The 6,770-nt window shown below is 40.3% G+C and overlaps 1 pseudogene across 1 annotated transcript; it reads right to left on the bottom strand.

The window, feature by feature from the left end:
- Positions 1-963: 963 nt before the first annotated feature.
- Positions 964-4,170, bottom strand: LOC105528797 (annotated as a pseudogene). The gene has a single exon (XR_001004412.1). The product of XR_001004412.1 is annotated as a ubiquitin carboxyl-terminal hydrolase 7 pseudogene (transcript).
- Between the last annotated feature and the right edge of the window lie 2,600 nt (positions 4,171-6,770).

Raw genomic sequence — 6,770 nt, 5'->3', positions numbered from 1 at the left:
TAATTGGTTGTGTCTTTCAAGGAATTGGTTCATTTCATTAAGTTATCAAATGTGTGGGTACAGAGTTGTTCATAGTATTTTTTGATTATTCATTTAATAACTGTGGGACCTAGAGTGATTTCCCCTTTTTCATTTCTGATAGTAGTAATTTGTACCCACTCTCTTTCTTAGCCTGTCTAGAGTCTTATAAATTTTGTTGTTGTTGTTGTTGTTTGTTTGAAGGGAAGAGCTCAATTTATTAGGTTGTGAGTTTCTCTGTTTTGCCTTTACAGATGCACAAAAGGTCATTGAAAGTATAACTGAAGGAAATAGATTAGACGAGCCTAAACACAAGACTTTCTAGCTGCAGGGCTGGTGCACGGGACCCCAGGAAGGCAGCCAAGGCCATTCGTGCCCACCAGGGACAGTCCAGAGACCTTGAGTCAGGGACTCGCGATCCGCTAACCTCTTCTCCCCCATTGCGTTGACAGTTGCCTTGCACTGTGGTTACCATAAAAAAACTCTCATTGGCATCCAAGCTTTATAAAAACACCTTCATTTTGCTCAAAAAGGCAGTCAATAGATACAGAGAAGCCAAACTGAACAGCCTCAACAAAATAAAATTAAAACCAGCAGCGAGCTGGGCGCAGTGGCTCACGCCTGTGATTCCAGCACTTTGGGAGGCCGAGGCGGGCGGATCACAAGGTCAGGAGATCAAGACCATCCTGGCTAATACTGTGAAACCCCGTCTCTATTAAAAATATAAAAACTTGGCTGGACGTGGTGGCCGGCGCCTGTAGTCCCAGCTACTCAGGAGGCTGAGGCAGGAGAATGGCGTGAACCCGCGAGGCGGAGCTTGCAGTGAGCCAAGATCGTGCCACCTCACTCCAGTCTGGATGACAGAGCTAGACTCCGTCTCACACACAGAAAAAACAAAAAACAAAACAAAACAAAACAAAAAAACCCACAAAAACCCAGCAGCAAATCCTCTTGCTGAAGACTTTGACTAGAGGGTGCTTGCACCAAAGTTCTAGGCTGTTAGGGGGCCCCCACGCACTGTCCTCGCCTTGAACACACCAGCTTGGGGGATTTTAATGGCCTTTTCAAGGTCATTGTAGCGACTCCTCTTTGGGGCTTTGTTGAAGTGGTCAAGCCCTAGCCAAGGCCAAGGATAAGACATGTTACTGGGCAGTGGCTCAAAGTCTTTCAAATTTACTTCATATTCATCTTCATTTATGTACTGGTGTCGTCCCATCATTACAACTGCAAACTTGAACTTCTCGTACTCCTTCTCCTGGATGTCCAGCAGGCTCTGGATTCACTTTGTCACTTCTCAGAAATGCTCACCTTGGTGTATTCTCAGAAAAAATGGGATTCCGAACGTTCTGAAGACCTCTTTGTGGAAATGTGCCACTGTGACAAGCATCTCATTCTCTTTGTCTGTGTCCATCTGGTCCAAAGGGATTTCCTCTATTCACAATGTCCGGCTCGTTGCCAGAGATAAACATTCTAATAGTTCATCTTCTTGATGGACACGAATGATTTTGTAGCTTACAATTTCTAGAAGCCTAAGTTTCCCTGCTGCTTTCTCCCCAAGCTCCACGGACTTTTTACATTCTTCTGACAGGTCCCAGACACACCCATGCTTGTCTGGTTATAGTGTTATTTCTTCTTCCCTAAATTGGCTGTTTAACTATGTACATTTAAAACTTCACCTGTTCTCACAGTCTGTGATTTTCATCTTAAGATGCTGATAGTAAAGTTTCTTAGGTTGTCTAGGCTTGAAGAATTGTAGAAGATCTCTTAAAGTACCTTCATAATTATGTCTAAGAGGATTATCTGGATCATCCCTATAACCTTGAGACTTGAAAAACTGGAGCAACATTGGATCTGGGTTGGGCCTCTGTGCAACGGTCTTTGCAATGTGAAGATAATTCATTTTATTTGATGATGTAACCACAAATCCGGGATCATTAGGGATTGTTTTATCACAGAAAATAACATCAGCGCGGTGGTAGAGGTCTCGGAAATACTCCTTTTCGGTGGGTAATTCAGTGTTACCATTTTTCAGGGTCATCCTTCTGAAATACTATGATGTCACCATCCATTCGTTCATCAGGGGTTTTATCAAGAGACACGTCTTAGTCCTGAATTCTCTCCGTTAAATTTGGTTTAACTTTCTCATAGAGGATAAGGCTAGTATCTTGAGTAAATCCTGCTCTGTTACACATAACTGGGAGCAAGGCACGTATTTTACAGGATTATTGGTGTGTAGATATGCCCACAGTAATTCAAGCTCCGCGTTTTGGGATCATACATCTCCAAAAACAACATTACATCACAATCTTTATCACACTTGGGTAAGGTCGCTCCACTAGCAGCAAGCTCAGGATCGACTGTTTCTAGGAATATTGTCCAAGAGTTTTCATTATTACTGACCTCAATCATTGCTTTATTGCCGTCACAAAACTTGTCCTCTGCAGCTATCTGTGCTTGCCTATAGAGATGGGCTTTCTGCCATTCCTTCCACTTCTGAGCCTCAATCCTTTTCTCTTCTTGTAATTGTTCCACCAACTGCTGAGGAATGTCATGGTCGGTGACTGCCTGTAAAACTTCACTCAGTTTTAGTTCCCTGATACAGACTAACATGTAAGCATTAGTGCAGTGTCGGACAGACAGGTTGTCATCATGACCCCCATAACTGTGCTCAATTGCTTCCTTTTTAGTACACCTTGACACCATATCGTCATCAAATTTACACCATTTGCCGTCCCCTTTGGGTTTAGATAAAGCACATAATGTTTACCATGATTATCTCCACTATGAACCAGGACTGCATGAAGAATATAATTTGCAGGGTCCTTAGGATCTGTGTTTTGTTTTTTTTTTTACAAAAATTCATTAAATGGTGATTGCTCTGAGAATTCAAACCTATCATTGATCTTGATATTTTGGTCCATCTGAGGGTCATACAAAAATCTCATCAATTGTAGACGTAACACTGGTGGTGATGTTAGAAATTTCACATCTTTCTCTGCTTCCTGTAAGCCATGTTCCCCAGCGTCCTATTTATTGTCCCTATTGAGCAGTTCTACTGCCACATAATCCACAAATGATTCAAATATATTTTTCTTTCCTTTGATATTTAGCTGGGTATCATAATAATCTTCTCTTCTATCAGACGGGTGGTCTACTTCTTTACACTGGATATAGGACACCATTTTGTGTCAGAATCATCTGGGTATGGTGTCCTCTACACAGGTGCCTTTCACGTTATTTTCCACATTATCAAGCAACACTCCACAAAGCTGCTGAACATCATGTTGCATGATGCTGTCTAAAATTTCCCACCCAAATGACTTCATTAGCTTTTTTGTTTCTATGGGTTTATCACTGTGCTGTAATTCATAGAATACTCTTTGTAATGCTAAAGGGACGCTTTTAGACAAATCATCCCCCTCGGTTGGCATCATGTACACAGCCTTTCGTAGCTGATTTGTGAAAAATAACGTCTGTAGCAGGCTGTCCATGTAACAAGTCACTCCCTGATTCTTTAAGCTGACATAGCCTGTGTGCTTCTTTGAATCCCACGCAACTTCATGGGGAGCATCCACCTGTACAAAGACTTCAATGGTAACTTTGTCATCATAAATCCTTTCTTAGGATCAGTCACTTCACTCTAGGCCATAAAATTGGAAAATCCCCAATCGTTTTATTTATGGAAGAACAAATGACTAATACGACGACTGAACGATTTTTCATCATCTCCGTAATTTATTATCTTCAGCACTGCTTGTGTATGACAAGTCCGTGACGTGGAGTCAGATTCAGCATTGCTCTGGAGAAAGAATGCTACACTTTTTTGGTGCGGTCTCTCTGGATAAAAGTGTGGCACACCATAATCTTCCATGGCAGATTTCGCACAAAACACGGAGGACTAAGGACCGACTCACTCAGTCTGCTGAAGCGCTCCACAGTGAACCGAAAGGTCTCCTTGGAGCGCTCACTGGTTTCATCCTCCTTGTCCTCCTCTGCGTTGCTATGTCCATCACTCGGGGCCGCGTTCCCATTGATCACAGTGTTCTGGGTAATTCTTGATGGGTCGTCTGTATCTCCAGCTTCCATCTCCATGTTCTTGGGCTCGCTCATCTGCTGCTTGCCCGCTTTCTGCTGCTGCTGCTGCTGGTTCATGTTGGCCGCGGCCTGGGCTGCGGGCCGGTGGGCGCGAGGCGGCGGCGGGGCGGCCTCTTCCTGCTCCTCCCACGCGTCATCGGCGGCAATTTTATTGATCTTTTCAAAGAACCAGCTTTTGGTTTTGTTGATTTTCTCTGTTGATTTTCTGTTTCAATTTCATTGATTTTGACTCTAATTCTTACTAGTTCTTCTCTTCTGCTTACTTTGGATTTTATTTGATCTTCTTTTGCTAGTTTTCCAAGGTAGAAACTTAGGTTATTCATTTTGAATCTTTCATCTTTTCTAATAGCTACCTTTAATGCTATAAATTTCCCTCTACACACTGCTTCCACCACATTCCACAAATTTTGATAAGTTGTGCTTTTGTTTTCATTTAGCTTAATAGATTTTAAATTTTCTCTTGAGATTTCTTCTTGATCCATATGTTACGTAGAAGTATGTGATTTAATCTTCATGTATTTTCAGATTTTTCAGTTATCTTTCGGTTATTAATTTCTAACTAAATTTCCTTATGATCTGAGAGCAGACATTGTAGGATTTCCATTTTTTTTTTTTTAAGTTGTGTTTATGTCACAGAACGTGGTCTATCTTGGTGAATGTTCCATGTGCTCTTGGGATAAATGTGTATTCTGCTGTTGAAGTGGTTGATAGACGTCAATTATATCCAGTTGATTGATGGCGGTATTGAGTTCAACTGCATGTCCTCAGTGATGTTTTTGCCTGCTGAATCTGTTTATTTCTGGTAAGGGGGTGTTGAAGTCTCCAATTATAATAGTGAATTCATCTATTTCTCTTCTATAGTTCTACCAGTTCTTGCCTCACATAGCTTGATACTCTTTTTAGGTCCATATACATTAAGGATTGTTATGTCATCTTGAAATCTGTACCTGTTTATCTTTTTTAATGCCTCTCTTTATTCTTGATAACATTGTTTGTTGTGAAGTCTGCTCTGTCTGAAATTAATATAATTACTGCTGCTTTCTTTTGATCATTATTTGCCTGATATATTCTCCTCCATCATTTATTTTTAATCTATATTTATTTTTATATTTAAAGTGGGTTTCTTATGAACAACACATAGTTGGGTCATTTTTTTTTAATCCATTCTGACAATCTCTTTAATTGTGTATTTGGGCCATTGATATTAGAAATGATTATTTATATATTAAATTAATATCTATCATATTTGATATACTATTTGTTGTCCTCATTTGTTTCTTTTTTAAATTTAACTTAATTTTAAGTTCACAGGATGTGCAGGTTTGTTACATAGATAAATGTGTGCCACGATGGTTTGCCACACCCATCCACCCAACAGTTAGGTGTTTAGCCCTGCATGCATTAGCTGTTTATCTTGATGGTCTCCCTCCCTCTGACACCCCGACAGGCCCCAGTGTGTGTTGTTTCTCTCCCTGTGTGCATGTGTTAAGCTTTTTGATGTGCTGCTCGATTCAGTTTGCCAGTATTTTATTGAGGATTTTTGCATCAATGTTCATCCGGGATATTGGCCTGAGGTTTCTATTTTGTTGTATCTCTGCCAGGTTTTGGTATCAGGATGATGCCAGCCTCACAAAATGAGTTAGGGAGGAGTCCCTCCTTCTCAGTTGTTCAGAATAGGTTCAGAAGAAATGGTACCAGCTCCTCTTTGTACCTCTGGTAGAATTCAGTTGTAAATCCATCTGGTCCTGGGCTGTCTTTTGGTTGGCAGGCTATTTATTGCTGCCTCAATTTCAGAACTTGTTATTGGTCTATTCAGATTCCCACACAATAATTCTTCCTGGTTCAGTCTTGGGAGGGTGTATGTGTGCAGGAATTTATCCATTTCTTCTAGATCTCCTAGTTTATTTGCATAGAGGTGTTTATAGTATTATCTGATGGTTGTTTGTATTTCCGTAGAGTCAGTGGTGATACTCTCTTTATCATTTCTTATTGTGCCTGTTTGGTTCTTCTCTCTTTTCTTTATTATTCTAGCTAGCAGTCTATCTATTTTATTCATTTTTCAAAAAAATAGCTCCTGGATTTGTTGATTTTTTGAAGGATTTTTCATGTCTCTATCTCCTTCAGTTCCACTCTGATCTTGGTTATTTGTTGTATTCTGCTAGCTTTGGGGTTTGTTTGCTTTTAGATCTCTAGTTCTCTTAGTTGTGGTGTTAGGGTGTTGATTTGAGATCTTTCTAGCTTTTTGATGTGGGCATTTAGTGCTATAAATGTCCCTCTTAACAATGCTTTAGTGCAGCTAAAACAGTGCATCCCAGAGATTCTGGTATGTTGTCTCTGTTCTCATTGGTTTCAAAGAACTTCTTGATTTCTGCTTTAATTTCATTATTTACCCAGGAGTCATTCAGGAGAAGGTTGTTCAATTTCCATGTAATTGTGTGGTTTTGAGTGAGCTTCTTAATCTTGAGCTCTAATTTGATTGTACTGTGGTCTGAGAGACTGTTTGTTACGATTTCAGTTATTTTGCACTTGCTGAGGAGTATTTTATTTCCAATTATGTGATTGATTTTGGGTAAGTGCCATGTGGTGCTGAGAAGAAAGTATGTTCTGTTGTTTTTGAGTGAAGAGTTCTGTAGATATCTATTAGGCCCACTTGATCC

The sequence above is a fragment of the Mandrillus leucophaeus genome, unplaced genomic scaffold (genome assembly GCF_000951045.1).
Source record: "Mandrillus leucophaeus isolate KB7577 unplaced genomic scaffold, Mleu.le_1.0 Scaffold733, whole genome shotgun sequence".
NCBI classification, from domain to species: domain Eukaryota; kingdom Metazoa; phylum Chordata; class Mammalia; order Primates; family Cercopithecidae; genus Mandrillus; species Mandrillus leucophaeus.
This window is presented reverse-complemented; position numbering and strand designations above follow the sequence as displayed.